The sequence below is a fragment of the Aythya ferina genome (assembly GCF_964211825.1).
Source record: "Aythya ferina genome assembly, chromosome: Z".
NCBI classification, from domain to species: domain Eukaryota; kingdom Metazoa; phylum Chordata; class Aves; order Anseriformes; family Anatidae; genus Aythya; species Aythya ferina.
This window is the reverse complement of record NC_140299.1, coordinates 60,857,424-60,871,151: the sequence shown is the minus strand read 5'-3', so window position 1 is coordinate 60,871,151 and position 13,728 is coordinate 60,857,424. Positions and strand designations below refer to the sequence as shown.

Here is a 13,728-nt window from a genome sequence, read left to right as displayed (position 1 = left end):
AAACTACAGGCCTGTTAGTTTGACCTCAGTGCCAGGAAAGCTCATGGAGCAGATCCTCCTGAGAGTCATCATGCAGCACTTGCAGGGGAAGCAGGCGATCAGGCCCAGTCAGCATGGCTTTATGAAAGGCAGGTCATGCCTGACGAACCTGATCTCCTTCTATGACAAAGTGACGTGTTGGGTGGATGAGGGAAAGGCTGTGGATGTGGTCTACCTTGACTTCAGCAAGGCTTTTGACACCGTCTCCCACAGCATTCTCCTCAAGAAACTGGCTGCTCTTGGCTTGGACTGGCGCACGCTTTGTTGGGTTAGAAACTGGCTGGATAGCCGGGCCCAAAGAGTCGTGGTGAATGGAGCCAAGTCCAGTTGGAGGCCAGTCACTAGTGGCGTCCCCCAGGGCTCGGTGCTGGGGCCGGTCCTCTTTAATATCTTCATCGATGATCTGGATGAGGGCATCGAGTGCACCCTCAGTAAGTTCGCAGATGACACCAAGTTAGGTGCGTGTGTCGATCTGCTTGAGGGTAGGAAAGCTCTGCAGGAGGATCTGGATAGGCTGCACCGATGGGCTGAGGTCAACTGCATGAAGTTCAACAAGGCCAAGTGCCGGGTCCTGCACCTGGGGCGCAATAACCCCAAGCAGAGCTACAGGCTGGGAGATGAGTGGTTGGAGAGCTGCCAGGCAGAGAAGGACCTGGGAGTGATGGTGGATAGTCGGCTGAATATGAGCCAGCAGTGTGCTCAGGTGGCCAAGAAGGCCAACGGCATCCTGGCTTGTATCAGGAACAGCGTGACCAGCAGGGCTAGGGAGGTGATCGTCCCCCTGTACTCAGCTCTGGTGAGGCCGCACCTCGAGTACTGTGTTCAGTTTTGGGCCCCTCGCTACAAGAAGGACATCGAGGTGCTTGAGCAGGTCCAGAGAAGGGCGACAAAGCTGGTGAGGGGCCTGGAGAACAAGTCCTACGAGGAGCGGCTGAGGGAGCTGGGCTTGTTCAGCCTGGAGAAGAGGAGGCTCAGGGGTGACCTTATCGCTCTTTTTAGGTACCTCAAGGGAGGCTGTAGCGAGGTGGGGGTTGGCCTGTTCTCCCACGTGCCTGGTGACAGGATGAGGGGGAATGGGCTTAAGTTGAGCCAGGGGAGTTTTAGGTTAGATGTTAGGAAGAACTTCTTCACTGAAAGGGTTGTGAGGCACTGGAACAGGCTGCCCAGGGAAGTGGTGGAGTCACCATCCCTGGAAGTCTTCAAAAGACGTTTAGATGTAGAGCTTAGGGATATGGTTTAGTGGAGGGCTTTTAGCGTTAGGTTGGAGGTTGGACTCGATGACCTTGAGGTCTCTTCCAACCTAGAAAATTCTGTGATTCTGTAATTATTTGAACAATGCTTATAATAGTAAAAAACATAATTCAGTACAATTCAACATCGCATCAGATGAGGAAAAAATACAGTTAAGCTAAGTACCAATCAGCATTTAGGTGCAACGCAGAGCCACATGGCACCAACATTGTATCTCAGGAAGGCCCTTGGGGAATGTAATAAAACTAAATAATTTCTTACTAGGTAAGTCAACTCCTAGAAAAAAATTTAAAAGTATTTCAAATTAATTTGAATTCAATTCCTGTTATGCTAAATGTCATGATCCAAAACAGAAGCACTACTGGAACAGGTTACCCAGGGAGCTGGTGGAGTCACTGTCCCTGGAGGTATTTATGGAAAGGTTGAATGTGGTACTTAGTGACATGGTTTAGTGGGTAATAAAGGGGAATGGTTGGACCTCTAGGATCATCTAGTCCAACCTTTAACCTAGTACTAAAGTCTACCACAATACCATACTAGTAAGCTGTAAATCTACAAGTTTCTGGAAGACCCTCAGGGATGGTGACTCAACTACTTCCCTGGGCAGCTTATTCCAACACTGCACAACTTTTTCAGTAAATAAATTTCTACTATTATACAACCTAAACCTCCCCTAATGCAACTCTTATCTTGTCTTATCACTTGATGCCTGGGAGAAGAGCCTGCAGCCCCCTTCAGTATGGCATCCTTTAAGATAATTGTACAGCTTCATAAGGTCTTCCCTGAGCCTCCTTTTCTCCAGACTAAACAAATCCAGCTCCCTCAGCTGCTCCTCATAAGACCTATTTTCTAGATCCCTCACTGGCTTTGTTGACCTTCTCTGGACAGTCTCTAGCACCTTGATGTCCTTCTTGTAGTGAGGGCCCAAAACTGAACACAGTACTCAAGGTGCGGCCTCACCAGAGCAGAGTACAGGGGGACAATCACTTCCCTAGTCCTGCTGGTCACACTATTTCTGATACAAGCCAGGATGCTGTTGGTTTTCATGGACACCTGGGCACACTGCTGGCTCATATTCAGCCAGCTGTTGAACAACAACCTCAGATCCCTTTCTGCTGGGCAACCTTCCAGCCACTCTTCCTCCAGCCTGTAGTGCTGCATGGGGTTCCTGTGCCCCAAGTGCAGGACCCAGCACTTGGCCTTGTTAAACCTCACACAGGTGGTCTTGGCCCATAGGTCCATCCTATACAGATCCCCTGCAGACCCCTCCTACCCTCATGCAGATCAAAACTCCTGCCCAACTTGGTGTCATGTGCAAACTTATTTGATCTGGTCATCCAGGTCATTGACAAAGATGTTGAAGAGAAATGGCCCCAGTACTGATCCCTGTAGGACACCACTAGTGACCGGCCTTGAACTAGATTTAACTCCATTCACTCCCAACTCTTTGGGTCCAGCCACCCAGCCAGTTGTTAACCCAATATTGTGTACACACATTTAGGCCTTGAGCAGCCAGCTTCTTCAGAAGAATGCTGTGGGCAACAGTGTCAAGAGCATTACTGAAGTCTAGGTAGATCACACCCACAGCCTTTCCCTTGTCCACTGAGCACATCACCTTTTCATAGAAAGAGATCAGATTCATCAAACAGGACCTTCCTTTGATAAACCCATGCTGACTGGGCCTGATTACCTGGTTGTCCTGTAACTGCTACATGATGGCACTCAAGATAATTTGCTCCATAAGCTTCCCCAGAACTGAGATCAGACTTACAGGCCTGTAGTTCCCCCAATCCTCTTTCCACCCTTTCTTGTAGATGGGTGTTACATTTCCCAATCAACTGGGACTTCCCCTGATAGCCAGGACTGCTGATAAATGATGGAAAGCAGCTTGGTGAGCTCTTCTGTCAGCTCCCTCAATATCCTTAGATGGATCCTGTCTGGCCCCATAGAGTTGCATACATCTAAGTGGAGTAGCAGGCCACTAATCATTTCCTCATAGATTATCAGGGTTTCATTCTGCTCTCTGTCCCTATCTACCAGATCAGGGGGCTGGGTACCTGGAGAACAACTGGTCTTTCTGCTAAAGACTGAGCCAAAGTAGGCATTAAGTACCTCAGCCTTTTCCTCATCTCTTGTTAGTATTTTTCCCTCCACATCCAAACAAACAAACAAACAAACTACCAAAAAAACAACTATCAAACTAACAAACAAAAAACAAGGATTGAGATTGAGATTCTCCTTAGTCTTCCTTTTCTTATGTATTTATAAAAACATTTTTATTGTCTTTAACAGCAATAGCCAGACTGAGCCTTGTCCCTGCACAGCTTCATGACATCTTTGTAGTCTTCCTGAGTGGCCCGTGCCTTCTTCCAAAGGTCATCAACCCTCTTTTTCTTCCTGAGCTCTAGCCACAGCTCTCTTTTTAGCCAAGGCAGTCTTCTTCAACACTGGCTCATCTTTGGACGCATAGGGATGGTCTGCTCCTTTGCCTTTAGGATTTCTTTCTTGAAGAGTGTCCAGCCTTTCTGGACTCCTTTGCCCTTCAGGACTGCCTCCCAAGTAATTCTGCAGCAACTCTTTGCTGGGCATTAGGCAACTGGCAGCTTGTGACCTGGAGGGCAAATAATGACCTTTGAATTTCAAGTCAGGGAAAAAGCTATAAGTTTCTCAACAGTTTCTCAACAATTTATTCTGAGCCAAATTTCCAGCAGGAGCTCCTGACTGATAGCCACCATTTTGGTCTGGCAACTGAGAAGTGCTGCTTAACACCTAGTTAACACAAGTGGGGCACAGACATTCTGAGTGCATAGAATGCATCTAGAAAGAGGAAGAATTCAATCTTTCTTTTAGTTTTGCAGTTTTGGGGAATCAAGAATACAGGATACAACTATGGAAAAATAAGTATTTGACCAGAACCAAAGAGCAACGTTACAACCCAAGCAAATCTTCAGAGCAACCAAATGCAAAGAAGGGCCTGCACATTCTAAGTTATAGTCAGAAGAAACAAGACACATATTTTGCTCAAAATGTGTCTGAATATAAGAAAATATTTAACACATTGTGATAACTTTTGCCCTTTGATGAGTCAAATTTGTGGCATTTTTGCCACACTGATGAGTCATTGTTTCACCGTAAAATCTAAATGTGAGAACATAGCTGTGTGATACATTTTCTTTTCTCCTTGATCATGAGTCAGTCAGAGGGGAGATAGACCACACAGTTACATTGGTGATGAAGAATGCAGCCAGCACAAGGAGCAAACACATCCATGCTTCTCTGAAATTAAAATGTCAGCAAATGTCATCAGTGTGCACGAACCTTCCTGCAGGAACCCCCAAGACCCAGAGGTAGAGCTGGAGCATTTGCCACAACACAGCACTCACAATTTGTTTGACTTGTGATCTTTTGCCTCAGAACACTTACGGTTTCCCTGTTAAATGACAAGGTTATTTTTTCTTCACTGAACAAACCTGCTCCATTCTTGATTGTGTTTTCTTAGAACATTAAGAAGCAAAGATTTTATCATTTTTCCTCTCTTGAATGAACTGCTGCAACAAATTCTGCCCAACATTAACTCCCCAAATCTGAGAACACTAATATAAGGCTCAATAACAAATGTAATTATCCTTGTTGTATAAGATGTGAGGCTTAGAAGACTAAATAAGTGAACAAGCTGGGGCCAGCTGTATTAGTCTGGAACAGATGAAGAAAGTTTTGTCTAATTAAATTTGTCAGAAAGAAAATAAAACATAAGCATGTTAGCATTTGCATAAATATTCCTGTAATGGAAAACAACTTAGTTGATATAAAATTGACAGTCACTAGGCAAATGCTAAGAACTTAAGGCATTGTTCATATGACTAAAGCACCATAAGAAAAAGGAAGAAAGGAAGAGAGGAAGGAGGGGAGGAAGGAAGGAAGGAAGGAAGGAAGGAAGGAAGGAAGGAAGGAAGGAAGGAAGGAAGGAAGGAAGGAAGGAAGGAAGGAAGGAAGGAAGGAAGGAAGGAAGGAAGGAAGGAAGGAAGGAAGGAAGGATTAATAACTGAATGACTGTTAGGAAAAACAAAACCAGAAACAAACAAAACAAAAACAAAAGAAAAACAACACCCCCCAAAAATATATCTAAAAGTAGGTAATCATAGGTAATTGAATAAGGTTTTGGAGATTTTTCTAGATGATGTTTTGACTAGATTTATTTGCAATTACAAGGTACTTGACACAGTCTAACCATGGCAGTGTATTATTTTCCCTTGGAGTAGCTTCCATGAATAAGAAGCAGCTCATGTAGGATTTCTGGTTTACAGGAAAAGGGTTTTGCAATTTTCTATATGCATCATATTTGCACACTAAGTTTTGAATGTCTTGACTCATATTTGGCTAGTATATGATATCCTTAAGGTTCATAAACTTGTGTCTTTTCCATAATGGGGACTCCTAATGGAATACTTTTTCTCAATAATTCAGCTAATCTGATTTGCTGATACTAGGCAAACTTGCATGCTTGCATATTAAGTATCTTGGATACAATCCTCACTGACAGTCTTATCCTTTCAGAATGATGAATGTTCCCAAGACTAATTATTTTTTGGTGCTTTTTGGATATTGTCAGGGAGACAGACTCTTCTCAGTGGCATCCACTGACAGGACAAGAAGCAATGGACACAAGTGAAAACACAAAATATTCTAACCGAATACACAAAACCCATTTTTTTTTTTTCATTCTGAGCATGGTCTAACACTGTCATAGGTTGCACAGAGAGTTTATGGAGCTTCCATTCATGGAGATATTCAAAACCCAACTAGACATGGTCATAGGTCTAGGTGATATTTCTTGAGCAGGGTGCTTAGACTGTGTGATCTTGAGAAGTCTCTTCCAGATTAAGTTATTGTGTAAACCTGTGAGATTTCATCTATACCTTGCTATTATGTTGTAAAATGAATGAATTTATATTATCTGCATATCCTTAGTATTTCAGTAAGAGCAAGCAGCTTCTGGAGATGTATTTTGACACAATGCTGGAAAAGCCACGCCTACATAGTTTATTTTGGTAGTAATTTCCTTTGAGTTATTTTCCTCCGTATCTGTGATGTTTAGAAGAAATATTTTCAGATAATTTGAGTCCAAGATAATTTAAATTCAGATAATTTAAACTTATTAGTCATCAATAGTTCTGTTTTGCTCTTCCTTCCTATGGGTTAGCTATGTTGTATCAGTAAGGAAGTGGCCATGTACTGTACTGATAACAGTTGTAATTTCAGTGTTTTTGTCCAGTTTCAGGCCTAGTCCTGTCCTTCTAGCATGGAGCAGAAGGTTCTGGTTATCTTCTTTCAGAGATTCTGCTTTTGGAGCAACTCAAGTACCGGTTTCAGTTGGGCATATTTACTTCTTGAGAACAAGAGGCAAATGTATCTCTTCCTTATAGTTAAAGTCTCATAAGATTTTGTTACTATTTATTTACCAATTCTCAGAGATTTTGCATTTATTCTTTTCACTGAAGGGCATACCCTGTTGCTGCTTAGGGTTGTGAAAATGTATATGTTTCTTCCCCAGCTCTTAAGATTTTTATTTTCTACTTTCACCCTGCAGGTACTGACTCATTGCTAAGCATCTGTTGATTCTTGAGAGTTCACAAGAGAGTGCATACTTTGGTCTTTATGCCTTTTCTCACCAGAGCTGAGTAGAGGGAAAGGATCACCTCCCTCAACCTGATGGCAGTACTTTGCCTAATGTCACTAAGAACACCGTTAACCTTCTCAGCAGCAAGGGTACATTGCTGGCTGATGTTCAACTTGGTGTTTACCAGAGTCCCCAGTGCCTTTTCTGCAGAGCTGCTTTCCAGCTGGGTGGATGCTTCTACATGCTATGAATGCTTCTACAAATGCTATGAAAATGCTATGAAAATCATCACATTACACAGGTCCTTGACTTCTGCTGATACCTTTTTTTCCTGTCTCCATGTTTTCTAAATGTTATGGGTTTTTTTTGGTTTGTTTGTTTGTTTTTATAAGAATTAATTTATTATTTTGGATTCATTCAATTTACCGTTTAGTCTACCCTAAGAGATATTTTTTCTGTTGCATAGGAGCATAATGCAAGATTTTTGGAGTAAGTCTGGTTGAATGCTGGTAAAGGTGATCCATATACCACAAAACCTCCAGCCTTGCACATTTTCAAAACTCCCTTGGGCATAACTTAGAGCAACCTGGTCTAACTTACAAGCTGGTTGGACTACATGGCCTCCAAAGGTCTGTTTTAGCTTAATCGTTCTCCGAGTCTGTTCTCTGTAGTCATGAGCACTGCTCCAATAGAGAAAATACAAATCTTGCAATTCCACTATCTAGTTCTTTAATTAAAACACACACACACAAAAAATAAAAATAAAAATAAAAATAAAAATAAAAATAAAAAATAAAAGCACAGCAAATACTGTGGAAATAGAAAAAAAAATCCAGGTGTTATCCGTAGTGTTTGTTCTTTGTAAATAGAGACTACAAGTATGTGTGTAATCTTATCAGATAAAACCAAGACAATAAATACCTTTCTTAAATACTTGTATTTTCCCGTGTTTGTTTTACACAGCAAATACCAGAATACGTAACAAAACTGTTAGTTTTGACTCACTTGCCCATTCCAGTAGAAAAGAACCTGTAATACACAAAGTAGTATATGAATCACTCTGTTTAGATTCAGATATTGCCTGCTCTTCTTCATATCTATTGCAGAAGTTTCTCAGAAGCTATCCTTGGCTCAGTTTTTATGTTTCAATGTCCTTAAGGAGCATGAAGAGTCATAAAAACTAAGCTTGCCATTAATTTATCTTGCAGTAAGTCACAAATACAAACTGTGTATAAGACATGTAATTATAATGCTTTGGATTAACTTGTAAGGTTTGCAAACTTTAAACAGCATTTTTGTGCCAATAATTTCAGCATAAATATTTTAACAAACTTTTGTGTAGAGGTGATCCTGGAAGTCTGGACTGCTTAAAGCCAGAGCTAAAGATAGTAACAATTCAATTTTTCTGTATCACAGCTTAGGAGTGGACTGACATTGAAACAAGATCAGATCCAGCACAGACCTAAGACAGAAAATTGGACACAAGAAGAATTTAAAGACATAAAATCAAGATAGTTAAAAACCAAAAACATGTGTAACTTTACCCTTGAAGTACTACTGTTCTTTGAGACCCTCTTTTACTGACAGACAACTGAGGTGATGCTCCTATGCAGGCTCCCCTTTGCTGTCCCAGTCTTAGCTACACATGGCAGCCGTAGGCTGAATTTGTGCTTAACTCTCATCTCAATCCAGAGACAAGATGTTCTCCCAGCCAAATCCCCTGAGAAGATTAGACTGATTGTTGCACATATACTCCACTTAGTGCTCATGGAGTCTCAGGTCCTCACAGACTGTAGTGTTAAAGCCGGAAGAAAGATGATGGGAAATACTGTGTTTTCACTTTTTTTTTTTTTTCTTTCTTCATGTAAGATGTCTAATACTTTTATGTAAGCTGTGTCTGGAAAACAAGTACACCCTACTTGTTTTCTCCCAAATGAAACCAATGTAAAGTAAAGCCATGGTTCCTCTTCACTGTCTTTCATGAGTTCAATGAGTTATTCCTTTGTGCAAATGTATGGCTTCATCAACAAGGACAGAAAACAACCTCTGTCCATGGACGCCATCCAGAGGGACTTTGACAGGCTGGTGAGGTGGGCCCTGATGCAAACCTCATGAAGTTTGACAAGGCCAAGTAGTTGGGTTGGGGCAATCCCAAACATAAATACAGGCTGGGTGAACAGTGAATCAGCCATGAGAAGGACTTGGGGGTATTGGTGGATGAAAAAAAAATGAATATGAACCAGCATGTGTGCTTGCAGCCCAGAAAGCCAATCATATCCTTATCTGCATCAAAAGCAGTGTGGCCAGCACATTGAGGGAGGTGATTGTACCCCTCTACTCTGCTCTTGTGAGACCCTACCTGGAGTCCTCTGGGGCCCCCAGCACATGAAGGACATGGCCAAGTTAGAACAAGTCCAGAAGATGGCCATGAGGATGATCAGGGGGCTGGATTGCCTCTCCTATCAAGACAGGCTGAGGGAGTTGAAGTTATTCAGCCTGGACAAGAGAAGACTCCAGGAATACCTTATAGCAGCCTTCTGGTGCTTACAGAGAGCCTACAGGAAAGCAGTTGAAGGATTCTTCCAAGGAGTGTAGTGGTAGGACAAGGGGATATGATTTTAAAGAAAAAGAGAGTAGATCTAGATTAGTTATTATTTATTACTTAAAGAAGTTCTTCATTCAGAGGGTGGTGAGGCACTGGAACAGGTTGCTCAGAGAAGCTGTGGATGCCCCATTCCTGGAAGTGTACAATGCTGGACAGAATGGGGTTTTAGGCAACCTGGTCTAGTGGAAGGTGTCATCACCCATGGCAGGGGGATTGGACTAGATGATCCTCAAGGTCCCCTCCAACCCAAACCATTCCATGACTTTATGATTCTCACATGCTCAGGTGAATATTTTCTGGGGATGGACAACAGGAGAAGTGGTGCATTTTTTTTTTTTTTGCTCTTAAAAAGTGCCTCCAGCTCATCTCAAATCTGCATTTAAGGTGGTGAGCATCCACTTGAGGAGAGGGTGTCCTCTGTCTCAGGAGTCTTGGGAATAGGATTATTAACAGGTATTTTGGTTCTCAGCTTTTCCCTAGTTGCTAGCTTAGAGCAGGCAGTTGCTGACTTCTTTTTTTTCTGGCCTTTGGTGTCTGGTCCCATCTTGCTGCACCCAGCATCATAAGGTCCACGGCACAGAGAAAGAAGAAGACAGGAAAGAGTTGTGGCAAAGTCTCTTGCCATTTCTGCTCAATTTCTTTGAAGCACAGGATGGCAACCACGTCTGTGAAGGACCCTGCTTTTCCATTTGACAGTTAAAAGAGATATTTTACTATAACCTCAGGAATGGCAGACACTCTCTGAGGGATACAGTCATGCTGTTGCTTGGCAATAATGCTAAAGCACACCCAGAGCATTTGCCAAGCTCCCAACTTGAAGTCTGATTTTAGTAGATAAATAAGATTCATAAGCAAATAGTAAAAGACTTCAAATTGCTTTTTTAAAAATCACTCATATCTTAATATACAGATACACAAAGAACTAAAACTAACAAACAATACTTGCATTACTTTGGGAGCTTCTTATAGAAGTATTGCAAAGACAACACACAGACATTGCTCCCTGTACATCTGCAAGACATGTATGAATGTTCAGTTTCCTTATGGCAGTTTCCTTTTTTCTCATGGCAAAATTTGTTCATAGGGACAGACCAAACAGAGATGCTCAGAAGGTTGTGAGTATATATATACTCACATACATGTATAAATAAATGTATATATATTAAATATGTATGCACCAATTCTAATCCATGTTTGCTCTTTAATAAAAGCCATCATTGGGCAGTGCCCCTAGAAGTCATAGATCTGTATCTGTTCTGTTATGTATTTAGTTGCTTAATTTTTAATTGTTGAAAATTAGACATTCATCTGACTGAGACTGGGTGAAATGTCTTTCTCACAGCATAATTCATAGCAACCCTTATTTCTTTTTCTCCCTCTGAATCTCTCAAAAAAGCAAAAAATGTCTAGTGTTTTACCTGGAAAACATATCTGTCACTACCACTGTATTTGAGAAGCAAGGACATAATAGATTCAGACTGTGGAAACAGTACAAATCAGAATGTAACTGAAGTCCTGACTGTCTTCTTTTTCTTCCTGACCCATGAAATAAATTGTAAATATACAATAGGGATAAATTTGAAATGAAGAAGGGAAGCAAAGGAGTTAATAAAAATATTCTCTAGGAATATTTGACATTCATCCTGCATAGATTGATTCTTCTCATCATTAATTTAAAAGGGGAAACACTAATTATTCCATTTAAATTCTCAGGTGGAACTTAAACAAGAAGCTTTTAATTACCTAAGAGAGAATTGACCAGGATTTAATATTTTGTCAGTGAGAAGCTCCAAGAGTTGATGACTGCAATAAATAACTGTGTATAAACTCTTACATCAATGCCATGTTATTTTCTATAATGATCCTAACAGTCTCTTGGGCAGTATGCAATCTAGAGCTATGTTCCAGTCATTAGGAGTAAAAAAGCAAAGATCAAGCTACTTTCACATGAGATCAACAACTTTCAGGAGAGTATTTTACATATGAGTATAATAAAAGATTTCCAGATTAAATGCTCCCTGGAAATATGGACCACCAAAATCTGATATTTAGGAAAAGTCTATTAGAACAAATTTCATCTGAGCAATAGAGATGACCACACCAAGTAATACTTGCATACAAACAAAAATAATTTGGAGAACAGATTGTGACTCACTTCAAAGCTGATGAGAAGTGATTTGTCCTATCACTTAGCAGTAAGTAAAAATGATATAGAACAATGAAAAATAAACAGTGTAGAGAAATTCAAACAATGGCTATTAGGACAAGATAGTCTTACCAGGTAAAACAAAGTGTGCCTTCAATCATACAGTTATTCACATGCTAACAATATGTATTATCACAGAATCACAGAATCACAGAATTGTAAGAGTTGGAAGGGACCTCGAAAGATCATTGGGTCCAACCCCCCTGCCAAAGCAGGTTCCTTTGAGCAGGCTGCCCAGGTAGGTGTCCAGATGGGCCTTAAATATCTCCAGAGAACTCCACAACTTCTCTAGGCAGCCTGTTCCAGTGCTCTGTCACCCTCACCGTGAAGAAGTTCTTTCTCATGTTGGTGCGGATCTTCCTGTGTTCTAACTTGCAGCCATTGCCCCTTGTCCTATTCCCACAAACCACTGAAAAGAGGTTGGCCAAATCCCTCTGTCTCCCACACCTCAGGTATTTATACACGTTGATGAGATCCCCTCTCAGTCTTCTCTTCTCCAGGATGAACAGACTCAGGTCTCTCAGCCTTTCCTCATAGGAAAGATGCTCCAGACCCTGTATCATCGTTGTGGCCCTCCACTGGACTCTTTCCAGGAGATCTCTGTCTTTTTTTTTGTACTGGGGAGCCCAGAACTGGACATTACTCCAGGTGAGGCCTGACTGGGGCAGAGTAGAGGGGGAGGATCACCTCCCTTGACCTGCTGGTCATGCTCCTTTTAATTCACGCCAGGTTGTTGCTTCCCAGGTGCAGAACTCTACACTTGCTCTTAGTAAAGAGCTCATTCGGTTTCTTCCTGCCTGTCTCTCCAGTATTATGACATGGTAGAGTTCCTTATCCTTGGTGAAGTCAGGAGTGGTGTCAGTAAAACTGCTACCTTGGACTTCCGGAGGGCAAACATTGGTAGGGAGGGTCCCTTGGGATTCAGTCCTGAAGGGTAAAGGGGTACAGGAAGGCTGGACAATCTTCAGGGAAGTCTTAAGGGCGCTGGAGCAGGCTGTGCCCACGTGCCATAGGATGAGCTGTTGGGGAAGAAGACCGGTGTGGATGAACAGGGAACTTTTGGTGTGTGTCTGAGAGAAAAAGAGAGTTTACGTTCAGTGGTGAACGGCCTGGAACACAAGTCTTATGAATAGCAGCCTTGGGAAGTGCAGGTGTTTACTCTGCAGAAGAGGATGCTCAGGGGAGACCTCATTGCTCTCTACAACTGCCTGAAAGGAAGCTGTGGGGACCTGGGGGTCAGCCTCTTCTCACAGACAACTAGTGATAAGACAATAGGCAATGGCCTCAAGTTGTACCAGGGGAGGTTAAGATTGGAAATGAGGAGACATTTCTTCTCAGGAAGAGTAGTCAGGTTTTGGAATGGGTTGCCCAGGGAGGTGGTGGAGTCACCATCCCTGGGGATGTTCAAGGAAAGGTTGGACCTGGCACTTAGGGACATGGTTTAGTGGGGTGATACTGGTTGCAGGGTGATGGTTGGACCAGGTGATGTTGAAGGTCTTTTCCAACATTAATTTCTATGATTTTATGATTCTATTAAACAAATGCCAGTGGCCTCCAGGGTTTGCCATTCAGGTTGAAAATGACACAGATAGCTCACTAGGAAGCTAATGCCTGAATTTATATACAGTGTGTATTCACGTCTTCCGTGTCCTGAATGCACACTGTTGTGCTAAAATCTTTGGTGTCTTTTCAAGAGTTCATCATTTCTTACATTGTGGGTATTGCAGATGTTGCAGACCCATGTTGCTTTACCTTTACACCTGCGTTCCTGAATTAGTGTCTCAATTTTTCTCTTTTTCTTTTCCCTTTTTTTCTCTTTTTCTTCTTCTTCTTTTTTTTTTTTTTTTTTTAATTCCTTTTCCATTTTTTATTTTTTATTTTTTATTTTCCATTTCTTTTGCTCTTTCCTCTTCATTTTCCTTTTCCTTTTTTGTTTGTTTCTTACACTACAGTGATAAATTCCTTTGGAAGATAATTTTTGTACTCTGTATTTGTACAACAGCCAGACCA

At 41.8% G+C, this 13,728-nt stretch overlaps 1 long non-coding RNA gene across 3 annotated transcripts in view; it reads right to left on the bottom strand.

Annotated features, from left to right (window-relative positions):
• Nucleotides 1-1,986: 1,986 nt before the first annotated feature.
• LOC311426836 overlaps nucleotides 1,987-13,728 on the bottom strand; it is a 30,761-nt gene continuing 19,019 nt past the window's right edge. For all 3 annotated transcript variants that reach the window (XR_014687068.1, XR_014687069.1, XR_014687070.1), the window contains one exon: nucleotides 1,987-3,901. This is a non-coding gene — a long non-coding RNA (uncharacterized lncRNA). The remainder of the gene's footprint in view (nucleotides 3,902-13,728) is intronic.